Source organism: Anomaloglossus baeobatrachus, chromosome 5, assembly GCF_048569485.1.
Source record: "Anomaloglossus baeobatrachus isolate aAnoBae1 chromosome 5, aAnoBae1.hap1, whole genome shotgun sequence".
NCBI classification, from domain to species: Eukaryota; Metazoa; Chordata; class Amphibia; order Anura; family Aromobatidae; genus Anomaloglossus; species Anomaloglossus baeobatrachus.
In genome coordinates this window covers 446,277,233-446,303,917 of record NC_134357.1, presented here as the reverse complement: position 1 = coordinate 446,303,917, position 26,685 = coordinate 446,277,233, and the positions used below count along the sequence as shown (strand labels likewise).

The window sequence follows — 26,685 nt, the reverse complement described above, 5'->3', positions numbered from 1 at the left end:
ACCAAAGGTGATGGGAACTGCTACTTTCGGGCTATCAGGTATATCCTGACAGGAACAAAGGACAACTACTCCCTTCTCAGAGCTAGTCATCCACCACATCAAAACTGACTTGTCAAAAAAAATGCAGGGCTACTTTAATCAAGATGTGAATGAATATGTGACCACCTCTGGCATCTCTCGTGATGGAGTCTGGCCAACTGATGCAGAAATTATGGCCACAGCAAATCTGTTGAGTTGTGACATCGTCATCCACACAAAAGTCGGTGACTCCATGGATTGGTGGTGACAGATCCCGCAAACTTCAATCTGCAGTCAACAGCAGAACATGCACTTTATCTTGAAAACAAGCATGATCATTTTAATGTTGTTATCAGTGTTTACCTTTGAACGTATTATATTGTAGTATCCTGTCACTAGCCAGGTGTACGATTATCGGCCAAAAGAGCTTTCTGGTGCCATTAATCGCCCCATGTAAAGGTACCTTTTATAAGCTGAAGTTTCACAATGTTACTTATATTATATCCTGAACAGGCAAGTTTTTTATGAACCGTCAAGGTTTTCGGGTTGAAGTAAAAAAATCTGTGTGTTTAGAGTTTTAAACAATAAAATGTTGAAAAAGGATGTAATTCTTCAGTATATCACTCCATGGTGCTCATAAACGTGAAAAATTTGATCTTTAATATAATTTAATATACGTTCATCTTTAACATACTCAAGAACGAGGCCCCAGATGTCGCACAGGGGCCCCAGACATTGCACAGGGGGTTCCAGACAGTGCACAGGGGGTCCCAGACAGTGCACAGGGGCCCTGCGTGCTGTATCTTCCCCCTTGCATGCTGTCTCTGCCCCCCTGTGCACTGACTGAGGCCCCGTGCGCTGCCTGGGGTCCCGTGCGCTGTTTCTGCCCCCATGTGTGCTACCTGGGGCCCCTGTGTGCTGCCCCTCTGTCCTGCCTAGGGCCCCGTGTGCTGCCTGGGGTCCCGTACGCTGTCTCTGCCCTATGTGTGCTACCTGGGGCCCCTGTGTGCTGCTTGGGGCCCTCTGCACTGCCTAGGGCCCCTCTGCACTGCCTGGGGCCCCCTGCGCTGCCTGGGGCCTCTGTGCAACTGCCTGGAGCCGCTGTGCGCTGCCTGGGGCCCCGTGAGCTGCCTGGGGCCCCTGTGCACTGCCTAGGGCCCTGTGTGCTGCCTAGGGTCCCTCTCACGCTGCCTGGGGTCCCTGTGCACTGCCTGGGGCCCGTGCACTTTCTCTTCCCCCCTGTGTGTTGCCAGGGGTCCCGTGCGCTGCCTGGGGTCCCGTGCGCTGCCCGGGGCCCCTGTGCACTGCCTGGGGCCCCGTGCACTGTCTCTTCCCCCCGTCTGAGGCCTGGGTCCCCTGTGCACTGCCTGGGGCACCGTGCGCTGCCTGGGGCCCCATGCATTGTCTCTGCCCCCCTGTGTGCTGCTTGGGGCCCCGTGCGCTGACCGGGGTCCCGTGCGCTGGCTGGGACCCCTGTGCGCTGGCTGGGGCCTCTGTACGCTGCCTTGGACCTCATGCGCTGCCTTGGACCCCGTGCGCTGTCTCTGCCCCCCTGTGTGATGCTTGGGGCCCCGTGCACTGCCTGGGGCCCTGATCTACAGCATCTGGAGTATACGGAGGGGTATACTCTGGCCTAGGCCAATTTATACCCCGGGGTATAGTTTGGGCTAGGCCAGAATATACCCGGGGTATATTCTGGCCCAGAGGGGTATAATCTGGCCTAGGCCACTTTAACTCCGGGTATATTCTGGGCGGGGGGTTAAGGCCGCTTTACACGATGTGATCTCGCTAGCGATATCGCTAGCGTGCGTACCCGCCCCCGTCGGTTTTGTGTCACGGGCAAATCGCTGCTCGTGGTGCACAGCATTGCTAGTCCCCGTCACACTTCTTACCTGCCTAGCGACGTCGCTGTGACCGGCGAACCACCTTCTTTCTAAGGGGGTGGTTCGTTCGGCGTCACAGCGACGTCACTAGGTGGCCGCCCAATTGAAGTGGAGGGGCGGAGATGAGCGGGACGAACATCCCGCCCACCTCCTTCCTTCCTCGTTGCGGGCGGTCGCAGGTACGGTGAGGTTCCTCGTTCCTGCGGTGTCACACATAGCGATGTGTGCTGCCGCAGGAACGACGAACAACCTGCGTCCTGCAACAGCAACGATATTTGGGAACTGGACAGCGTGTCAACGAGCAACGATAAGGTGAATATTTTTGCTTGTTAGCGGTCGCTCGTACGTTTCATACGCAATGACGTCGCTAACGAGGCCGGATGTGCGTCACGAATTCCGTGACCCCAACGACATCGCGTTAGCAGCCTGCGTGTAAAGTGGCCTTTAGTCTGGCCTGTTACACCGGCACCGCGCCTCGGCGCCAAACGCCTTCACTGCTCCTGTCGTCATACTCCCCGGGATCCGCTCCACCTGTGGGGAGCAATACCATCTCTGGCTGCTACTACCAGCTAAATCCCTGGCCACATACCACAGGTGGCAACACGACATTCATCCTACTACTACGCCTATCATCTTCTCTCCTTATTGGTGTACACCTCGGGGCACGAAGCCGGGCAGGCCACTGCGACATCCCAGATCATCACACCAGCCCGATGACGAGTAACACAGGTACGAGACACCCAGTGCCTGATATCCACCTGCCCCCTGGGTGCTACACCTTGGCATCAAGAACAGGATATCGTGCCTAGGCCAAAAATCTGGGTACTGTGCACCTTACTGGACTGTGTTTCACATCTTGCTTAAAAAGGACAGATGCTATTAGTCATTTTACGTGGGAAAAGGAAGGGGCGTGTCATCGTGGGCAGTACACTCAAAGAGCGCGAAAGTGTGGGTGGAGCCCAAAAAGAGCGCCAAAAGAACTCCGCTGCCGGAAACCCCTGACTGACCTTAAAGGGAACCAAACATCAGGATTTTGGTATATAAGGTAAAGCCAGTGCAGCACTGGCACTATCAGGCACAGGCTGTATATACCATTAGTGGGCAGCTCGGATGTTTAGGCTGTGAAATTCAAGTTTATGAAGTTTGAAAATTCATCCACTTTTTGATTGACGGATGCGCCTGTCCAGATAATATCTGGGCGGGTTATGCACATGATTCCTGCCCCCACCCTCTCTCTGGCTGTATGTAAATTTCTCTATTCAGAAACACGGCGTCGGAGTTGGCGCCTGCGCATAGCGCTTGTCTCTGGCGCCATGTTTCTGAAGCCTGCAGTACCTAGTATTGTGAATGAGAGGGCGAGCGCATGCACCCTCGCTTCTTCAGATCTCGTTGTGACCGCAGGAGCGCGCACGGTCACCACAGGACTGGAGAACAGCTGATCTTACTGATTAGCTGCAGCAGACGATATTGCGACGTCATTAACGATATCGCAGTGTGTGATAACTATGAGTGACCTTAAACGATCGCAAAAGAGGTCAAAATCGTTTGCCGTGGAGAGATCGTTCTGAAACCAAAAATCGCCTGCTTATTAGCGATGCTGTTCCTCATTCCTGCGGCACCACACATCGCTGTGTGTGACAACACATGAGCGATGAACATCTCCTTACCTGCGTCCCGCCGGCAATGCGGAAGGAAGGAGGTGGGCAGGATGTTACGTCCTGCTCATCTCCGCCAGACCGCTTCTATTGGACGCCTGCCGTTTGATGTCGCTGTGACGCCGCACGAACGGCCCCCTTAGAAAGGAGGTGGTTCGTCGGCCAGAGTGACGTCGCAGGGCAGGTAAGTCCGTGTGACGGGGGTAAGCGAGGTTGTGCGGCACGGGCAGCGATTTGCCCGTTTCGCTCAACCGATGGGGGCGGGTACGATCGCTTGCGATCTCGCTAGCGAGATCGCAGTGTGTAAAGTACCCTTAACTCCAGGCTTTCATCTCAAACCTGGACAACCCCTTTAATTACAAAATTAAGCTGTGTAGCATCTCCAGTTCTACCAACATGTATACTCCCTGTCAGAATTCAGCTCTGCTTGCTGGTTCCAGCAGTCACCACATGGCCACTCCACTCATATGTGATTTTCATACTTGCATGTGACCAGGGCCGTATTTGGGGTTTTTGCTGCCCTAGGCACTGTCAGTGGTGGCGCCCCCTTCTGATCAGTCAGATTACGGGTATGTGCATACAGCATTTTGCTTTCAGACAGATCCACGCTGTAACCCGCCCAAAAAACCCAAACTCTAAATATTAAAGAAATGAACTCACACACTGCAATGTAAAACCGACTTGCTGTCCATATGTTCAGTCTTTGGAGTTTTTTTAAGCGCGTCTGGTTTCCTCAGACATGAAGCGGCTGACAGTGACCGGTCCATTATATGGCGGCTGCTGCTTGGATGCCGCTTACTACTTCATTTAAAAAATAAGTAAAATCCAGTAGCTAAAAGATGTTGGAAAAAACAACCAAGAAGCAACAGCAAAAAAAATAAAATAAAAAAAAAATAATAATATTTGCTTCAAGATAAAATGATGACTATCCTGAAGCGTATTCTGTCTGAATAATTCCGGGGGTTCACATACATCTACAAGACGTGTGCACATTCCCCGATAGAGCCCAGAGCCTTCAGATAGTAGTTAAGACCTCCATACACATTAACCTAAAGTTGTCTAAACCCACCAATATCGACAGATTCTGCTGACAGTCCAATGTGTATGGGGGCTCTCAATTCTGATTGTCGGGGGGGGGGGAATAAGGATCCAGCATGTCCGATTACAGAGTGTAGATCCTATTATCCTCTAAATGATAAGCTGCTGCCGGAGATGTCCAGCAGCGGCTCTAATAAAGAACACAAACACTTGGCAGAATGAGTGCTCCTGTATATGGGAGAGCCGAGCAAGATAGCTGTCGGCTGAAAGATCAGACTAAACTGTATGGGGGCTTTAGTCTATTACTTATTCAGCTGACAGACATGCAGATAGCTGTATTTTTAGTCCAGCACGCTGACCCTATGTTTTAGGATGAAGACTGATAAGGTAAAGATTACAACAGCCACATGACTATCACCAGAACCACCATCAGTACAGTAATACATAACTAAAACCACACTAAATACAAGAATACATAACCAAAACCACAGTTAGTACAGTAATACATCAACAGAACTACTGTCAATACAGTAATATCACCAAAACCACCCTAAATACAATAATACATCACCAAACCCACCCTGAAGACAATAATACATTGCCAAATCCACCCTAAAGACAATAATACATTGCCAAACCCACCCTAAAGACAATAATACATCACCAAAACCACCATCAGTACATGAATACATTGCCAACTTCGTACAGCAATCAAGTGCAGTGTCAGGTTAGACCCATATACATATATGTATTGCATTAACGTACAACTCCCAGTATGTCCTTAACAATGGTAAGGAGATGCTGGTAGTTGTTACCAGCCATCATTAGACTGTAGACCATATAAGAACCACAATACTGATTAGTCCCAGGCAGTAGACTTAACTTTTGGAGGAGATCTTATATGTTTAGGTTCATTAATTCTGAGGAGATTAGTAGGGCAGAGGTGGGCTTAGTAGGGAGAAGGGGCATCATGGGGTGGGATTTGAGACCTCCACCAATTGCTCAAAAGACCTCTTAAGTGCACAGCTCAGGAGACAGGACTATGAAATTTTACTCCCGGAATCCATTCTGTCTGCATGTTCTGGTTCTCGGAAACACTCAGGGCCACGGTAGTCGGACCCCCAGCGATTGGAAAGTTATTCCCCATCCCAAGGATAGGGGGTAAGTTCCCAATGTGAGAAAACCCCATTAAAGCAGCATTAACACTGCAGCCAAAGATGGGAAACTGATTTATCTACACAGTGTCCATCACCCGATGCACGAGCAAAAAACTTTCATTCGTCAGGTGAGATGATTTTTAAGCTGACTGAAAGGGAATCTGTCACCCCAAAATGACACCTAGACTGCAGAAATATTTATATGCCGGGCATGATCTGTGGAGAAATAATCCCACCCATATAGAGTTCAGCTTAAAAGGAACTGGTCACAACCTTTAATATTAAACTGCTCCATTGTCTTGTTAGTCAGAAAATGTGCATCACTTACGTTGCGTCACTTACAAGAGGGGGGGCAGTTTAAAATTGAAAAAGGGTGTAACAGGTTCCCTTTAATATTCACTGAAAAAGCCACATTTATTTGATATGAAAATGAGGACATTTCTGCGCGGCCTAAGCCTGGGTGCACCGATACCACCGAATATAGGAAAATACTAGCCAGGCCTTTGTCTTGATTAATAGTGATCCATTGGTGGGAGTGAGCACCGTAACACCAGATCTCCTGTCTGCACCGCACCCAACACTGCGGCACACTCCAAGCGTCAGTGCGGGTGTGCACACAACACAGGAGGAGCACAGCGGCACACTCCAAGCGTCAGTGCGGGTGTGCATCCAACACAGGAGGAGCACAGTGAGGAGGGGGACACGGCGCTGTGATCTGCTGTCTGCTCACTTCAACAACCTTCCTCATTGAATCTGCAGTCAAATACAGGCAGCAACCAGGTGTCAGAACGTACCTGCAGTCACATTGCATGCACACCCACGCAGACACTGCAGTCACATTGCATGCGCACCCACGCGGACACTGCAGTCACATTGCATGCGCACCCACGCGGACACTGCAGTCACATTGCATGCGCACCCACGCGGACACTGCAGTCACATTGCAGGCGCACCCACGCGGACACTGCAGTCACATTGCAGGCGCACCCACATGGACACTGCAGTCACATTGCAGGCGCACCCACGCGGACACTGCAGTCACATTGCAGGCGCACCCACATTGGCACTGCAGTCACATTGCAGGCGCACCCACACTGACACTTGGAGGGCTACTCTGCTACTCCAGTGTCAGGACACGTGCAGAAATGCTAAGTGATTTTAAACAACACTGACTCTCACCTAAGGGCGAGGGACTGTCTTTAATATGCAAATAGGAGGGTGCACATCTGCACCAAGACATCGGCCGCACCAGGGGGGACAGAACAGTTTGCATATATATAATAAAATATTAAGTTAAAACTGTACATGCCAGAGCGACGTCCCCTGTATAAATGTGTATGCAGATTAATTGCCATTTTGGGAGTAAAAGTAAAATGTCATCTCTCTTAGCAACACATTGTCCTGCGTCTCCCAAGACTTCCCTTTTGTTTGGTTTGCTGCAGCACATACTGCAATGGTACCCGTATAGGGAATATGTCACCAGGTTATTTTTCCCCCCTCTGAGAGCAGCATAATGTAGAGACAGAGCCCCTGATTCTAGCAATGTGTCACTTACTGAGCTGTTTGCTGTCATTTTCTCTGCTGCAGATCTCGCAGCTATACAGAGCTCATGAATATGCTGGACTACCTGCAGCAGGCCAAGATTAAGGAAAACAGAGCAGTGTATATGGGCTTCATTAGGAGTGAAAGGCAACAACTTCAATAGGTATGCACAAATAAGAAGAAATAGAAGTCTTTAAATTTGCCTAAGTATCTGTATATCCCATGGTCAATAATTAGCGATAATAAACGCTATAGTGCACATAAAAAGTTTTATCAGACACAAGGTCCATGGGGTATAGAATATAATAAAACATACAGGACAGGATTCGACAATGACAGGCGAATAATCTCCATGTGGGGCCACATGCGATCTACCCCAATTGGTAAGCTCCCTGTACTGCGCCAAATGCGATCTCCCCCTATTGGTAAGCTCCCTGTACTGTGCCAAATGCGATCTCCCCCTATTGGTAAGCTCCCTGTACTGCTAGCCAGCGCTGTTGTGGTTCTCTATGGCTCCCTGTACTGCTAGCCAGCGCTGTTGTGGTTCTCTATGGCTCCCTGTACTGCTAGCCAGCGCTGTTGTGGTTCTCTATGGCTCCCTGTACTGCTAGCCAGCGCTGTTGTGGTTCTCTATGGCTCCCTGTACTGCTAGCCAGCGCTGTTGTGGTTCTCTATGGCTCCCTGTACTGCTAGCCAGTGCTGGTGTGGTTCTCTATGGCTCCCTGTACTGCTAGCCAGTGCTGGTGTGGTTCTCTATGGCTCCCTGTACTGCTAGCCAGTTCTGTTGTGGTTCTCTATGGCTCCCTGTACTGCTAGCCAGTGCTGGTGTGGGTTTCTATGGCTCCCTGTACTGCTAGCCAGTGCTGGTGTGGTTCTCTATGGCTCCCTGTACTGCTAGCCAGTGCTGGTGTGGGTTTCTATGGCTCCCTGTACTGCTAGCCAGTGCTGGTGTGGTTCTCTATGGCTCCCTGTACTGCTAGCCAGTGCTGGTGTGGTTCTCTATGGCTCCCTGTACTGCTAGCCAGTGCTGGTGTGGTTCTCTATGGCTCCCTGTACTGCTAGCCAGTGCTGGTGTGGTTCTCTATGGCTCCCTGTACTGCTAGCCAGCGCTGTTGTGGTTCTCTATGGCTCCCTGTACTGCTAGCCAGCGCTGTTGTGGTTCTCTATGGCTCCCTGTACTGCTAGCCAGCGCTGGTGTTGTGGCGCCCCTGACCTGGTCAGGCACCACTGAGTACTGCACCCATGCTGGGGACAGTACAATACAGGTAATCCAGAAGGCTGACAGGGGTGTGGAACACAGGCGCATAGTGATCAGGTCTCACACATGTACCCATGAGAGGACCCCTGGGGATCCCAGGAGGGGGCAAAGCCTATACCTCCACTGGAATAGTGGTAGGGGGTTAAAAAGCCTCCATCTCCTCTCAAGGGGTGTGGTGGAGAGTCTGGTTGCTAGGTGGCGTAGGCAAGAACAGGAGAGGAGGAGCAGTGAGTCAGTTAGAGCGGAGAACTCCAGAGGGCTCAGTGAGGAGCAGACCTGTGGGGCTGATGCTGTCTAACAGCGCCCGCGCAGTGACTACAGACGGGGGAGAACGGTCAACTAGGAGTGCTGCCTGAAAGCCAGCTTCAGCTAGAGAGTGCATGGAGTGGGAAGTACGGAGACTTCTAGAGAGCACCAGGCCCAACCGGGCGGCAGATCCCGAAGCGAGGATAGATTCACCTTTCCCTGCTAAACCTGCCGGTGTGGGGCTCTTACAGCCCACACCACAACAACCAAAAGCCGCAGCCACGTAACCGCAAGTAGGGCCCATAGGTCACAGGAGGCAAGAGGCTGGAGTGGCCTGGCCCGGGGAACAAGCACACGGCAACACAAGAAGGGGAGAGAGGCTTGGAGCATCTTCCCTGGGTGACCCCCATAGGGACTCAAAGTCGGGGTCACCCCAAACCACCAAGGGCTAAGGAAGGCGAGTTTGTAGTCACCCTCATACAGTCAGCCGGAAGGATACCTGGTTCCCACCTGGTTCATCCCAGCTACGCCCGGGTTACTCACCCTGCCACCTGAAGTGAGTAAAAACCCTGAAAGACACTCTGCCTGTGTGTGGTCATTCTGCGACTTGTGGTACTACAGCTTTACAAAGGGCCCTGGGGCTTGCCTCACTCTCAGGAGGCTACTACACCCGACTGCACCCACCATCAGCCCCAGGCGTCCTCTAACCTGCAGTGGCGGTCCCCTCTGACCGCAAATACTGAGAGTGGCGTCACGATCAAACACTGAAGATTCCCTACCTGTGACCAGATCCAGCTACGTGGAGTCCCTGAAGGTATGCACCGATACAACACCTGTGGGGCTTCACATCTGGCGTCACGAACAGGATAAGGACTAGACCTGTTCAGACAGGTGACCATGTGCCTGGGCGGTCCGCTTGAAAAATTGGAAGCGCCGCCATATTGCCACCATGAAAAGCGCGCTGAAAAACAACAGCAGCCCGCGCTGGAAGAAGTTACCGCCCACGAAGAGGTGTGGCTACCCAGAGATCCCCTGCAGAGTTCTGACCTTGCCAGCTATGAGAGTGGAAGCGTCGAGAGACGGCGGGAAGGAAAGGAAGCCACAAGCCTGCTGCTGGGAGAGGAGCTGCTGAAAGAGGCAGAGCAGAAACTGGACAGCTTGTTACAGGAGGCAGCGAAGAGTCCACTGCTGGGAGACCGTGCAGAAGACGGCGCAGAAGAAATGGCGTCTGACCGCAGGAACCCAGAACCAGGCTCCGCTGCCTGGTGGTACCGAGAGCTGGCCCAGTTTTGCAACCGGCTGGAGACCCGGGTCGTGGAGCAGATTCGGGAGGAACGGATGGAACTGCAGGAGCTGACCGCGGCGGTTCGGGCCTATGAAGGGAGAGCTGCATGCCGGGTGTCAGGCGGGACGGCGACGACGCAGACCCCAGTGCTACCAACAACGGGTGAGTCGAATGATGCCCCGGCCCGCGCAAGTGCCCCGACCCCTGCTGCCACGTCCGCGGTCCCTGAAGAGGCGTCCGGTGCGGCGACGCTGAAGCAGGCCGCAGCCACGCCAGGTGCGGCCCTCCAAGCCCCAGCGGCTGCAGCGATGTCCTGCTCGGCCCACCAAGACCCAGTCCCTGCAGCGATGCCCTGCTCGGCCCACCAAGACCCAGTCCCTGCAGCGATGCCCTGCCCGGCCCGCCAGGACCAGGCCGCCGCCATCCTGGGCGCGGCCCGCCAAGACCAGGCCGCCGCCATACAGGGCGCGGCCCGCCAAGCCCAGACTGCTGCAGCGACGTCCAGCCCAGCCTGCACAGAGCCCCCTGCAACAGCGACACTGATCCAGGCCGCCGCCATACAGGGCGCGGCCCGCCAAGACCAGGCCGCCGCCATACAGGGCGCGGCCCGCCAAGACCAGGCCGCCGCCATGCCAGGCGCAGCCCGCCAAGACCAGGCCGCCGCCATGCCAGGCGCGGCCCGCCAAGACCAGGCCGCCGCCATGCCAGGCGCGGCCCGCCAAGAAAAGACTACCTCAGCATTTACCCCGGCCTGTAAGGCCAGAGCAGACACCGCTCCCCGGTCCACAGAGGTCCCTGATAGGCAGCCCACGGTGGGTGAAGACCCTGCATATTGGCAGATGAAGGCTGACCTGGAGGCCAAATTTCCACAATGGTTGGTGAGCCAATACATACCCCCTCCGCATACCCCAAAGAGTCTCCTGCTAACTCCTGCAGCGGCTACACCAAGGAGTCCCTCACCTGGGCCGGCCGAAGAGCAGCCATCCCCGGCACTGCCACAGCTGGAGTGCCAGGAAGAACTAAGGGGGAGAGGAGGCCAGGAAGCAGAAGGGTTGACTCCGACTCCAGTGCCACCAGTAGCAGTTGTGTGTTCAGAGCCGGAAATGCTGCCATACTCCCGCTGGGACGAGGAGGACCTGACCCCCTCTGCAGAAGAAGAGCTGCCTAAGAGCTTCACCTGGGAGCCCACAGGCATGGATCCAGCCCGCAAGACACGGCGCAGAAGAACACAGTTTGCTCCAGCACCACAGTCTCCTGAACAGAGAGCAGTTACCGCCAGAGACCTAAAGGAGAAGCGTTTGTTGAGAGAGTCCAAAGCCCAGGCTAGAGGACCCCTGTGTTATGGCGTAGTGGAAGATTTCAACTTGAAAAGTGGTTATGGCTTCATTGTAGCACCAGGAATAAAAGAAGGGATATTTGTAAACCGCAGAGATGTGAACGCTCATCTGCCAAGAGGACACCCTTGCAGAAATCTAAAGATGGGAGATTCCGTTCAGTTCACCCTGCATCAAGGCGAAAGAGGATTGTATGCTCTGGGCGTAACGCTATGTCCCAACAAACCTTACAGCCATCCCCTGCAACAAGAAAGACAAGAAAGACAAGAAAGACAAGAAAGACAAGAAAGACAAGAAAGACAAGAAAGACAAGAAAGACAAGAAAGACAAGAAAGACAAGATAGAGATAAAGAACCAGATGTAGAAACAGATGAAGACCAAGAACGGAAAGATAAAGATCCTATAGATGAAGACAGAGACAAAGAGCAAGAAAGTCACAGGTGCCAGTGCCCAACGTGCCCTCGCCCTAGTGAAAAAGAGGAGTAAAAAATAAAGTAAAGTAAGAAGTTACTGTTTTGACCAGTTTTGAAAAGTTTTGTTTGCAACGTTAAAGAAATGCGCCCACAAAAACTATTGTGAGAAACAAACTTAAGGCTATGAACTTGCTATAGCCACAAACTCTCGCAGTGTAAATAGTTACACCAGTGGCACCACCACCAGGGCCAGCCTGTTTAGGGGCTTGGCTCGTCTGCAACCAGGGGGGCCCGTCCGTAGAAAAGGGCCTTGGCTCACCTGCGACCAGAGAGCACGCCTGTTTATGGGGCCTTGGCTCACCACCACAAAGAGGGTACCTGGTCAGCACCAACTGTGGAGGCCGCCTCTGCATCCTGCCAGAAGAGGCTGAAGGCGCGGATCCACCAGGCCAGGTATACCCTGAAGACCACCAGACCATGAAAGCCGCCTCTACATCCTGCCAGAAGTGGCTGAAGTCGCGGCCAACGTGAAAGGGTTTTGGGTGGGTTAACGGACTTGTGGGTGGAGGGTGGTGATGTCTGATACCTGGTGCTTTTAAATGTTTTACATGTTTTAATGTTTTATGCATTTTAAAATGTTGTCTTGCAGCCCGAGGACGTGCTGGTGATAACTAAGGGGGAATGTGGCGCCCCTGACCTGGTCAGGCACCACTGAGTACTGCACCCATGCTGGGGACAGTACAATACAGGTAATCCAGAAGGCTGACAGGGGTGTGGAACACAGGCGCATAGTGATCAGGTCTCACACATGTACCCATGAGAGGACCCCTGGGGATCCCAGGAGGGGGCAAAGCCTATACCTCCACTGGAATAGTGGTAGGGGGTTAAAAAGCCTCCATCTCCTCTCAAGGGGTGTGGTGGAGAGTCTGGTTGCTAGGTGGCGTAGGCAAGAACAGGAGAGGAGGAGCAGTGAGTCAGTTAGAGCGGAGAACTCCAGAGGGCTCAGTGAGGAGCAGACCTGTGGGGCTGATGCTGTCTAACAGCGCCCGCGCAGTGACTACAGACGGGGGAGAACGGTCAACTAGGAGTGCTGCCTGAAAGCCAGCTTCAGCTAGAGAGTGCATGGAGTGGGAAGTACGGAGACTTCTAGAGAGCACCAGGCCCAACCGGGCGGCAGATCCCGAAGCGAGGATAGATTCACCTTTCCCTGCTAAACCTGCCGGTGTGGGGCTCTTACAGCCCACACCACAACAACCAAAAGCCGCAGCCACGTAACCGCAAGTAGGGCCCATAGGTCACAGGAGGCAAGAGGCTGGAGTGGCCTGGCCCGGGGAACAAGCACACGGCAACACAAGAAGGGGAGAGAGGCTTGGAGCATCTTCCCTGGGTGACCCCCATAGGGACTCAAAGTCGGGGTCACCCCAAACCACCAAGGGCTAAGGAAGGCGAGTTTGTAGTCACCCTCATACAGTCAGCCGGAAGGATACCTGGTTCCCACCTGGTTCATCCCAGCTACGCCCGGGTTACTCACCCTGCCACCTGAAGTGAGTAAAAACCCTGAAAGACACTCTGCCTGTGTGTGGTCATTCTGCGACTTGTGGTACTACAGCTTTACAAAGGGCCCTGGGGCTTGCCTCACTCTCAGGAGGCTACTACACCCGACTGCACCCACCATCAGCCCCAGGCGTCCTCTAACCTGCAGTGGCGGTCCCCTCTGACCGCAAATACTGAGAGTGGCGTCACGATCAAACACTGAAGATTCCCTACCTGTGACCAGATCCAGCTACGTGGAGTCCCTGAAGGTATGCACCGATACAACACCTGTGGGGCTTCACAGTGTGGTTCTCTATGGCTCCCTGTACTGCTAGCCAGTGCTGGTGTGGTTCTCTATGGCCCCCTGTACTGCTAGCCAGTGCTGTTGTGGTTCTCTATGGCTCCCTGTACTGCTAGCCAGTGCTGGTGTGGGTCTCTATGGCTCCCTGTACTGCTAGCCAGTGCTGGTGTGGTTCTCTATGGCTCCCTGTACTGCTAGCCAGCGCTGGTGTGGTTCTCTATGGCTCCCTGTACTGCTAGCTAGTGCTGGTGTGGTTCTCTATGGCTCCCTGTACTGCTAGCTAGTGCTGGTGTGGTTCTCTATGGCTCCCTGTACTGCTATCCAGTGCTGGTGTGGGTCTCTATGGCTCCCTGTACTGCTAGCCAGTGCTGGTGTGATTCTCTATGGCTCCCTGTACTGCTAGCCAGTGCTGTTGTGGTTCTCTATGGCTCCCTGTACTGCTAGCCAGTGCTGGTGTGATTCTCTATGGCTCCCTGTACTGCTAGCCAGTGCTGGTGTGGGTCTCTATGGCTCCCTGTACTGCTAGCCAGTGCTGGTGTGATTCTCTATGGCTCCCTGTACTGCTAGCCAGTGCTGTTGTGGTTCTCTATGGCTCCCTGTACTGCTAGCCAGTGCTGTTGTGGTTCTCTATGGCTCCCTGTACTCCTATCCAGTGCTGGTGTGGTTCTCTATAACTCCCTGTACTGCTAGCCAGTGCTGGTGTGGTTCTCTATGGCTCCCTGTACTGCTAGCCAGTGCTGTGGTGGTTCTCTATGGCTCCCTGTACTGCTAGCCAGTGCTGTTGTGGTTCTCTATGGCTCCCTGTACTCCTATCCAGTGCTGGTGTGGTTCTCTATAACTCCCTGTACTGCTAGCCAGTGCTGGTGTGGTTCTCTATGGATCCCTGTACTGCTAGCCAGTGCTGTTGTGGTTCTCTATGGCCCCCTGTACTGCTAGCCAGTGCTGTTTTGGGTCTCCATGGCTCACTGTTTTTTCTAGCCTGTGATTATCTGACTCTGGTCAGTCACTGCTGTAAGTAAGGGCTGGTCGGTGTTTCATGTATAAGCTTGGTTCTATCACTCAGCACTTTGTATATCAGGGACACAGTATATGAATTACCCTGCATGTGGCCTGTCATTGCCACATCCTGTCCTGTGTTTTATTATATTCTATACCCCATGTGCCTTGTGTCTAATAAAACTTTTTATGTGCACTATAGCGTTTATTATCGCTAATTATTGACCATGGGATATACAGATACTTAGGCAAATTTAAAGACTTCTGTTTCTCCTTATTTCTGCAGCACACCAAGTAGTCCTGTAATGATAACTACTGCTGATTAAACAGTGATTTTATCAAAACTACACTAAGCAGCCCAGTAAGTGACAACGCTGGAATCAGGATTTCTGCCCCTACATTATGCTGCTCTCAAATTAGGTGGCAAAAACCTAGTGACAGACTCATAATTCTCCTCACTAAAGAGTAACCACCCTAAGTAAGCCCAAGGCTGTGCCAAGAATAAGTAATTGCCCATCACTGAGCTCACTGCGCAAAAAATGACCTCACACCGTGTCACTTATAGTATACAGCCTTCACATTCTCTCCTATAACATTTCCACTACACTGCCCCCTCAAATGAAAACCCCCACTGTCCTCACCACTGAATTATACCCTCCAGACCTTCCTCACTTATGAACTATGACCTCCACTGTCCCCACCTCTCCATGCAGCCCCCAGTTCACTGCCCCCCTCATGATGTCCCCACTCCATAATGAACCTTCTGCTTTGCATTCTGTACACCGAGCCCTCCCAGGCTCCTAACTGAGCGCTCCCCACGCTGCCCCTTCTCCATATCAAGCCCCCTCCATACCAAGCCCACCATGGGTCCCCTTCCATACAGAGTACCCCCCCATGCTTCCCCATTCTCCATACCATGCCTCCCATTCTCCATACTGCAACTCCCATTCGCTATACTGTCCACCACCCTCATTTTCCCTTCCCCCTCCCCCCCCATTTTCCCATTCTGCTCCATCCCCCATCCTGCGCACCCCCATCATGCTCTATCCTCCATGTTGCGCCCCCACATCATGCTTCATCTTCTATGTTGCACCCCCACATCATGATTCATCCCCCCCATCCTCCATGTTGCACCCCCACATCATGCTCCATCCCCACATCCTCCATGCTGCGCCCCCACATCATGCTCCATCCCCATGCTGCACCCCCACATCATGCTCCATCCCCATGTTGCACCCCCACATCATGCTCCATCCCCCCCATTCTCCATGTAGCGCCCCCATATCATGTTCCATCCCCCATCCTCCATGTTGCGCCCCCATATCATGTTCCATTCCCCCATCCTCCATGTTGCGCCCCCATATCATGTTCCATCCCCCCATCCTCCATGTTGCGCCCCCACATCATGCTGCATCCCCCTCATCCTCCATGTTGCGCCCCTATATCATGTTCCATCCCCCCATCCTCCATGTTGCGACCCCACATCATGCTGCATCCCCCATCCTCCATGTTGCGCCCCCACATCATGCTTCATCCCATCCTCCATGTTGCGCCCCCACATCATGCTTCATCCCCCCATCCTCTATGTTGCGCCCCCACATCATGCTGCATCCCCCCATCCTCCATGTTGCGCCCCCATATCATGTTCCATCCCCCCATCCTCCATATTGCGCCCCCACATCATGTTGCATCCCCCCCATCCTCCATGTTGCGCCCCCACATCATGTTGCAATCCCCCCATCCTCCATGTTGCGCCCCCACATCATGTTCCATCCCCCCATCCTCCATGTTGCGCCCCCACATCATGTTCCATCCCCCCATCCTCCATGTTGCGCCCCCACATCATGTTCCGTCCCCCCATCCTCCATGTTGCGCCCCCATATCATGTTCCATCCCCCCATCCTCCATGTTGCGACCCCACATCATGCTGCATCCCCCATCCTCCATGTTGCGCCCCCACATCATGTTCCATCCCCCCATCCTCCATGTTGCGCCCCCACATCATGCTTCATCCCCCCATCCTCTATGTTGCGCCCCCACATCATGCTGCATCCTCCATGTTGTGCCCCCATATCATGTTCCATCCCCCATCCTCCATGTTGCGCCCCCACATCATGCTGCTTCCCCCTCATCCTCCATGTTGCGCCCCCATATCATGTTCCATCCCCCCCATCCTCCATGTTGCGACCCCACATCATGCTGCATCCCCCACATCCTTCATGTTGCGCCCCCACATCATGCTTCATCCCCCCCATCCTCCATGTTGCGCCCCCACATCATGTTGTATCCCCCCCATCCTCCATGTTGCGCCCCCACATCATGTTCCATCCCCCCATCCTCCATGTTGCGCCCCCACATCATGTTCCATCCCCCCATCCTCCATGTTGCGCCCCCATATCATGTTCCATCCCCCCCATCCTCCATGTTGCGACCCCACCTCATGCTGCATCCCCCCCCATCCTCCATGTTGCGCCCCCACATCATGCTTCATCCCATCCTCCATGTTGCGCCCCCACATCATGCTTCATCCCCCCATCCTCCATGTTGCGCCCCCACATCATGTTGCATCCCCCCCATCCTCCATGTTGCGCCCCCACATCATGTTCCATCCCCCCATCCTCCATGTTGTGCCCCCACATCATGTTCCATCCCCCCCATCCTCCATGTTGCACACCCATATCATGTTCCATCCCCCCATCCTCCATGTTGCGCCCCCATATCATGTTCCATCCCCCCCATCTTCCATGTTGCGCCCCCATATCATGTTCCATCCCCCCCATCCTCCATGTTGCGCCCCCATATCATGTTCCATCCCCCCATCCTCCATGTTGCGCCCCATATCATGTTCCATCCCCCCCATCCTCCATGTTGCGCCCCCATATCATGTTCCATCCCCCCCCATCCTCCATGTTGCATCCCCATATCATGCTCCATCCCCCCATCCTCCATGTTGCGCAGCCCCCCCCCCCCGGGTTGCTTGTTCGGCGCTGTCTTCAGCTGTAAAGCGCTTACCTGCTCCAGGCGGCATCTCTGGCGGCTGCACCTCCCGTTCTCCGTGGTGGTGGTGGCGGTGGCGGTGGCAGGATCATCATCTCACATCTTCCTCGGCGGCGGCTCCATGTCCCGTCCTCCTCTGCGCGGCGTTGCCTCACGCTCCTGTGACCTCTGCACAGTGAGCGCACGGCAGCACGTCGGGGCGGGGAGCTGATTACAGCTCCTCTGACCCCGGAAGTGCCGGCACGCTCACAGTTTCATTTATAGTCGCGTGTTATAGACGCGACTATAAATGACTGCGGCGCCCCCTCCCTCCTCCAAAAAGGCGCCGGATTTAATAAAGAGTTTGGAGGAGGGAGGAAGATTTAAAAAAAAAATAATTTTTTTTTTTTTTAAGTTTTGGTTTGGGCGCCGCCCCCCTGGAAGGCGCCGCCCCAGGCACGTGCCCTCAAGTGCCTAATGGCAAATACGGCCCTGCATGTGACAATTAGCTTTTCTTCATACGTTTCTCATGAAAGATTGACAGAATTATTAAGAGCAGCTCGTCATCGCCTGACTGTAAATGTGCAAATGACATATGAATGATTGGTCACATGACGACCACCCAAACTGTTTGGAGGGTGGGGGGGGGGTCGCCAACCTGAATTCTTGTCCCGGGTGCTGGAAAGCCTAGATACACCTTGAATAAATATTATGCTATTATTATAAGTTTAAATTCCTAGCGATAACTAGACATGGAATCACAGAATTCAAGAGATGGTGGGAAATCTTAGGAGTCAATTTTTGGGGAAAAAGAAGTACTGGACTTTAGGTCTGGAGAAATTACAGTTGTGCTCCACTTTGTATGAGTCGCTTGAATTTTCATACAGTCTAAACGCCGTCTGAGTCTTCAAGGACAGCCTTTATGATTCATGTCCCTTTTGTTGTTATCATGCAAAAAAATATATATATATATTAGTGTGTATTAGCATAAGAAATTATATGTATATATTCCCCCCCCTCTTTTCCACTATTTATGCGAGATATCTGCACCTCTTATTACTGGCTGTCATGTTTACGTTATTGCCCCCTTATAATTTGTTTCTCATTTTCTCCACAGCTTTACCACCTCCTATCAACATACTCGGAAACTGAAAACCTTTTTTCCTTGTAGTACTTATGTCCTTCAACCCACTCATTGCAGCCTGGGGACCAGTTGCTGTAGAGACCGGATCCCAGCTATTAAGTAAAGAATAAAGAACGTGTATGCATGAAAAGAATAATTTTATGCATTGTTCTGAAGTGGGTGAGTCAGATGTAAATGCTGATTGTGCCATGGGTCTGTGTATCCATTACTAAAAAATGGATAGCAAAACACAGCATGTCACCCTCTTTATAGAAGGAATGTCTCTTCACAGCAGTCTGTTGTAGTCTTGTATCACTGTACATTCTGTGATTTCTGTTTGAAGCGTCCGTGTGCTTGAAAGGCTAGGCAAAAGGATTGCATTTCATCCATAATTGTCATATTGAACATACGTTATCCTCTAAATGTATTCCTTTTTGACCATTATGATTATAATGTACACTTCCCACATACCTCCATTTCTGCTGCTCGAAAGTGCACCTCATTTTAAAATGTTTTATACTTTATATATCTAATATGCTAAGTGTTATGTCCTTGTGATGGTAATGAGCTAAATTGTAACTTGTTGCTTACTTCCATTCGCTTTCCACTTCACAATATTAAGCTTAATTTAGGGATAACAGATGAATAAATATATAGCACTTCAGTGGAGATTAGTGAATTCTAGATACTGTTATTGTGTAAAATTTGAATCTTCAAGCCGGACACATACACACATTACATGGCCAAACTTTTGTATGAATGAGTTGACCATCAATATGCTACATAAAAATAAAAATAAAATAAAGTTCAAAACAGACTCCTTGCGCTAAATAGGAAGTGATTGCCTTAAAGTGAACCTGTCATCAGAAATTTAGCTATAAACCTAAAAGTTCCCCCCTCTGCAGCTCCTGGGCTGCATTCTAGGAAGCTTCCTATAGTTTTTGTGGCCCCTTTTATTCCAAAATAAATACTTTATAAACTTGTACCTTTTCGTATGCAAATTTCTTAAATCTTCCATGGGGGCGGGCTGCCTGATGTACGTTGCTGTCCTCCTGCCAATTTACGCCGCCCCCGAACGCTGAATTTCAAACCTCAGGACCCCGCCCCTGGGCGCCCGTAGTCCCGCGCATGCGCTGTGCTATTGTAGCGGTGCCGTGCACTGCGTGCACGTGTGACCGCTGGTGACGCTTTTGCGCTGGCACCGACTGCTCCATCCACTCCTCCCATCTATTTCCTGCAGCTGAGCAGGATGGGAAGGAGGTGACGTCCGATCATCTGGCCAGCGAGCGCTTGCGCAGAACGCTGGAGGAAGAGGGGAAAGTGCGGTCATGATGTTATGGGCGGCACTTGCTGATGACACTCACAGCGCCGCCCATAACCTCATGCCCGCGCAAAGTGTCACTAGCGGTCACACGTGCACACAGTGCACGGCACCGCTACAGTAGCACAGCGCATGCGCGGGACCACGGGCGCCCAGGGGCGGCGTCCTGAGGTTTGAAATTCAGCGTTCGGGGGCGGCGTAAATCGGCAGCAGGACAGCAACGTACATCAGGCAGCCCGCCCCATGGAAGATTTAAGAAATTTGCATACGAAAAGGTACAAGTTTGTAAAGTATTTATTTTGGAATAAAAGGGGCCACAAAAACTATAGGAAGCTTCCTAGAATGCAGCCCAGGAGCTGCAGAGGGGGAAACTTTTAGCTTTATAGCTAAATTTCTGATGACATGTTCCCTTTAATTTGTTTTATATTTGCCTCTGGCACCTTTCCAAAAATGTCTGCTCCGGCAAGGGCAGACTCTGACAGTTTGGGGCCCCTGTGCAAGAAATTGTACCTGGGCCCCCCTTTCTATGGCGGCATAATTATATTATATATATGTATATATATATATATATATATATAATATATATATATATATATATATATATATATATATATATAATGTCAGCTGTAGCAACCGGGCATAGCCCGGGATAGTAACTGTCTCTCTGTCTGTCTCTGTCTGTCACTTTGTGTCTGTCTGTCTCCTTCCCTGTCTGTTTCTTTCCCTGTATGTCTCTTTCCCTGTCTGTCTCTGTGTCTGTCTCTATCCATATGTGTCTCTGTCTCTATCCATGTCTGTCTGTCTGTGCCTATCTCTCTGTCTGTTTGTGTATGTATCTCTGTCTGTCTCTATCTCTGTCTGTCTCTCTCTATCTCTGTCTGTCTCTATCTCTGTGTCTGTCAGTCTCTCTATGTGTCTGTCTGTCTCTACCTATCTCTTGCTTGCTTCGGCAGCACATATACTAAAATTGGAACGATACAGAGAAGATTAGCATGGCCCCTCTCTCTATCTCTCTGTCTCTCTGTATCTCTGTGTCTGTCTGTCTCTTTCCCTGCCTGTCTCTTTCCCCGTCAGTCTCTTTCCCCGTCTGTCTCTTTCCCCATCTGTCTCTTTCCCCATCTGTCTTTTTCCCCATCTGTCTCTTTTCCAGTCTGTCTCTGTCTGTTTCTCTGTCTCTTTCCTTGTCTCCGTCTCTTTCCCTGTCTCTTTCCTTGTCTCTGTCTCTTTCCCTGTCTGTCTCTTTCCCTGTGTTTTTCCTTGTCTCTGTCTCTTTCCCTGTTTTTGTCTCTTTCCTTGTCTGTCACTGTCTCTTTCCCTGTCTGTCTCTTTCCCTGTGTTTTTCCTTGTCTGTCTCTTTCCCTGTTTTTGTCTCTTTCCTTGTCTGTCACTGTCTCTTTCCCTGTCTGTCTCTTTCCCTGTGTTTTTCCTTGTCTCTGTCTCTTTCCCTGTTTTTGTCTCTTTCCCTGTCTCTGTCTCTTTTCCTGTCTTTTTTCTGTCTGTCTCTTTCCCTGTCTGCCTGTCTCTTTCCCTGTCTGTCTGTGCCTGTCTCTTTCACTGTCTGTCTGTGTCTGTTTGCCTCTGTCTCTTTGACTGTCTGTCTCTCTCTCTCTTTCTGTCTTTTTCCCTGTCTCTTTCCCTGCCTCTGTCTTTCTCTTTTCCTGTCTGTCTCTGTCTGTCTCTTTCCCTGTCTGCCTCTCACTCTGTCTGTGCCTATGTCTGTCTCTTTCTGTCTGTCTCTATCCATGTCCCCACTGACATCTTATTACCTCACACATAAGCTTCCTATACTAACAATTTCCTTTGTTCCTATAGCAACCACTCACAACTCTATTAACTCTATTAATAACTTATAGCTCGCAGCTCCATTGACTTTAATGGAGAAAGTTTTTTTGGAGAGTAACTGTAAAGTGCGGGGTTACATTTTCCCCTCAAAACATATCAAAACATAGTCTATGATGTTCCCTGAGTCACAAGGGTTGTCTATGCAAAATTTTGTGATTGTAAATGCGACGGTGCGGATTCCTTTAGCGGACATACACACATACATACAAACATACATACACTCAGCTTTATATATATATATATGTATATATATATATAAAAAATGCCCCAGCAGCGGTCGAACAGCTCGGATCCGGACGTTGCTACTCGTGGCTCGAGGGTCTTCGGAATAAAGAAGGGGGTGTTTACAGGGGAGATATAGTTCGTGACGCCACCCGTGGTGTACAGTAATTGGGAGTACCGCCGCTGCCATTGGGAGTACCCAGGGTGATTGAGTGGGGCAGCAAGATAACGTTACCCTCCACAAGTAGGGGAAGGCCCCGGGACTCTGGATGGTGGTATGGGGTGCAAGGGGAGCGCAGGCTCGCTGGTTGCAGGGGGTTAATCAGGTTCTCACTCAGCAACAAAGCAGACGCTGACAACAGGGTAAACCAAGTCTCTGACTGCCGCTGTCTCCTGAGGGGAGCTTGTCTGGATCCCGTCCCCTGCAGCACTGCCTGGTGGTCCGTGACCTGCCTCCTGGCACAGTATTTTATAGTGTCCTTTTGTGGCCTGTCAGCTTGGAGCTTTCCGGGCCCCGCTCCCCACTGTGGTTAAGTAGAAGACCTTGCTCTCAGGGACTCACGCTTGGGATTTCAGTGGGCTGCTTGTTTGGAAAGCCCTATCCCCTCGTTGCGCTAGTGCCCCCGATCTCTGAGCTTTGTGGGAACAGTCCATAGAGGTCCTGTCCTCCGCAGGTTAATTGCCGGGTTGCCTGAAGCTTCTCCCATGCATGCTGTTCTTTTTTGCTTTGTATTGTCCTGATGAAGAAGGCGGCTGTGCCTTCGAAACGCGTTGACCCGTGCAAATAAAGAAAAGGATTTCATCAAATCCCCTGGAGTTGTGGTTTTTAGCGCAGCATCAAACCCGTTTTTCTCATACATCTTGTGATCTGACAGGTGTGGTGTGAGGTGTAACTAGGATTTGTGAATGCTGGTGGAGGCAGTACAGCAGGTTAGGGAGGTTGAGCCCTGAACGGGGAGAGAAAGATTGTGCAGAACCCTGTGATAACCTGACTAGTCCAGGGCGTCACATATTATATATGTATATATATATACATATATATATATATATATATATATATACAGTTAGGTCCAGAAATATTTGGACAGTGACACAATTTTCGCGAGTTGGGCTCTGCATGCCACCACATTGGATTTGAAATGAAACCTCTACAACAGAATTCAAGTGCAGATTGTAATGTTTAATTTGAAGGTTTGAACAAAAATATCTGATAGAAATTGTAGGAATTGTACACATTTCTTTACAAACACTCCACATTTTAGGAGGTCAAAAGTAATTGGACAAATAAACCAAACCCAAACAAAATATTTTTATTTTCAATATTTTGTTGTGAATCCTTTGGAGGCAATCACTGCCTTAAGTCTGGAACCCATGGATATCACCAAACGCTGGGTTTCCTCCTTCTTAATGCTTTGCCAGGCCTTTACAGCCGCAGCCTTCAGGTCTTGCTTGTTTGTGGGTCTTTCCGTCTTAAGTCTGGATTTGAGCAAGTGAAATGCATGCTCAATTGGGTTAAGATCTGTTGATTGACTTGGCCATTGCAGAATGTTCCACTTTTTTACACTCATGAACTCCTGGGTAGCTTTTGCTGTATGCTTGGTGTCACTGTCCATCTGTACTATGAAGCGCCGTCCGATCAACTTTGCGGCATTTGGCTGAATCTGGACTGAAAGTATATCCCGGTACACTTCAGAATTCATCCGGCTACTCTTGTCTGCTGTTATGTCATCAATAAACACAAGTGACCCAGTGCCATTGAAAGCCATGCATGCCCATGCCATCACATTGCCTCCACCATGTTTTACAGAGGATGTGGTGTGCCTTGGATCATGTGCCGTTCCCTTTCTTCTCCAAACTTTTTTCTTCCCATCATTCTGGTACAGGTTGATCTTTGTCTCATCTGTCCATAGAATACTTTTCCAGAACTGAGCTGGCTTCATGAGGTGTTTTTCAGCAAATTTAACTCTGGCCTGTCTATTTTTGGAATTGATGAATGGTTTGCATCTAGATGTGAACCCTTTGTATTTACTTTCATGGAGTCTTCTCTTTACTGTTGACTTAGAGACAGATACACCTACTTCACTGAGAATGTTCTGGACTTCAGTTGATGTTGTGAACGGGTTCTTCTTCACCAAAGAAAGTATGCGGCGATCATCCACCACTGTTGTCATCCGTGGACGCCCAGGCCTTTTTGAGTTCCCAAGCTCACCGTCAATTCCTTTTTTCTCAGAATGTACCCGACTGTTGATTTTGCTACTCCAAGCATGTCTGCTATCTCTCTGATGGATTTTTTCTTTTTTTTCAGCCTCAGGATGTTCTGCTTCACCTCAATTGAGAGTTCCTTAGACCGCATGTTGTCTGGTCACAGCAACAGCTTCCAAATGCAAAACCACACACCTGTAATCAACCCCAGACCTTTTAACTACTTCATTGATTACAGGTTAACGAGGGAGATGCCTTCAGAGTTAATTGCAGCGCTTAGAGTCCCTTGTCCAATTACTTTTGGTCCCTTTAAAAAGAGGAGGCTATGCATTACAGAGCTATGATTCCTAAACCCTTTCTCCGATTTGGATGTGAAAACTCTCATATTGCAGCTGGGAGTGTGCACTTTCAGCCCATATTATATATATAATTGTATTTCTGAACATGTTTTTGTAAACAGCTAAAATAACAAAACTTGTGTCACTGTCCAAATATTTCTGGACCTAACTGTATATATATATATATATATATATATACACATAATCACTAAATTCCCATATACTACATCACTACACCCCCCCCATATACTACACCTGTAATATACTACATACCCATATACTATACCTGTAATTTACTACATCCCCATATACCACACTCTCTGACAAAAGTTCTGTCGTTTATCCATGTTATCGATATATATAATTGCCTTATTCTGTCTGTCTGTCTTGCTCCAAAATGACGTCATTACAGTAACAACCGTCGCCACAGCGTATGCGCTAAAGAGCCTGCGACCAACGGCTCAGCTAAGTGAACAGCCCGAACTACGGCATGACAGGACGACGCCCGACACCTTTTCCCACACCCGCACGGAGCCCCGACTCCCAAATGACTGCTGCACCCCGGGAGCCCACACCGGCAACCCAGCCGAGACATACTCTTGCGTTGCTGGTATCGTGTTGGGAGCCGGCGTATGCTGGTAACCATGGTACACATCGGGTAACTAAGCAAAGCGCTTTGCATAGTTACCCGATTGTGTACCATGGTTACCAGCGTAACTCGGCTCCACCCCCCTGTACTCCGCCCTCCCCATGTATACACTGAACACACACAAACACACACACACACACACACACACACAAATAGTCACCTGTCCCCAGCCATTCAGTCCCCGACACTGATGTCCTCAGTGCCATGACCCCGCTCGGCTTCACCCCCCCGCACTCCACCCTCTGCATGTATACAGGGAACACACACCACGGCACTACTGTACCCATCATCCCCGCATACACGCAGGCACTACCGCTCCCATCATATATGCACAGGCACTACCGCTCCTATTATCATCACTGCACACACCCCGGCACTACTGCACTCATCATCCCCGCACACACGCAGGCACTACCGCTCCCATCATCATCCCCGCACACACCCCGACACTACCGCACCCATCATCATCACCGTACACACAAGTACTACCGCACTCATCATCATCCCCGCACACACCCCGGCAGTACTGCATTTATCATCATTCCCGCACACACCCCGGCACTACTGCACACATCATCATCCCCGCACACACCCCGGCACTACCGCACCCATCATCACCGCACACACCCCGGCACTACCACACTCATCATCATCCCCGCACACACCCCGTCACTACCGCACTCATCATCATCCCCGCACACACGCAGGCACTACCTGAGTGAAGTCTCCGGTGACAGCGCGGCTCACTTCAGTTGCTACGTGGAGCTGACACAGAGCGGTCGTGTTCTACGGCGCTCCCTGTCAGCTTCATGTAGCAGAGCTGAAAGCGTCGTGTGGATTACGTCGGACCTGGATGGGTGTTTGGGGATTAATAAATTGGTAAATGAAAGGGTTTTTTTGACTTTTATTCCAAATAAAGGATTTTTCATTGTGTGTGTTTATTTACTTTCACTTACAGGTTAATCATGGAAGGTATCTCAGGGAGACGCGTGCCATTATTAACCTAGGACTTAGTGGCAGCTATAAGCTGCCATTTAACTCCCTATTACCCCGATTGCCACCGCACAAGGGCAAATCAGGATGAGCCAGGTAGAGCCTCAGGACTGTCGCATCTAATGGATGCGGCAATTCCGGGCGACTGCTGGCTGATATTGTTAGGCTGGGGGGCTCCCCATAACGTGGCGCTCCCCATCCTGACAATACCAGCCTTCAGCCGTGTGGCTTTATCTTGGCTGGTATCAAAATTGGGGGTGACTGCAGGTCTTTTTTTTAATTATTTATTTATTTATTGTACCGCACGATATAGACCCACCCACCGGCGGCGGCAGTGATTGGTTGCAGTGAGACAGCTGT

At 50.9% G+C, this 26,685-nt stretch overlaps 1 protein-coding gene and 1 pseudogene across 1 annotated transcript in view; one reads left to right on the top strand and one right to left on the bottom strand.

Annotated features, from left to right (window-relative positions):
- Nucleotides 1-22,552, bottom strand: part of LKAAEAR1 (LKAAEAR motif containing 1) — a 159,148-nt gene extending 136,596 nt beyond the window's left edge. Inside the window, exon 1 of the mRNA XM_075350461.1 lies at nucleotides 22,478-22,552. The gene's annotated coding sequence lies outside the window, so the exon portion shown is untranslated. The remainder of the gene's footprint in view (nucleotides 1-22,477) is intronic.
- On the top strand, nucleotides 21,017-21,080 carry LOC142313582 (U6 spliceosomal RNA; annotated as a pseudogene).
- Nucleotides 22,553-26,685: the final 4,133 nt, after the last annotated feature.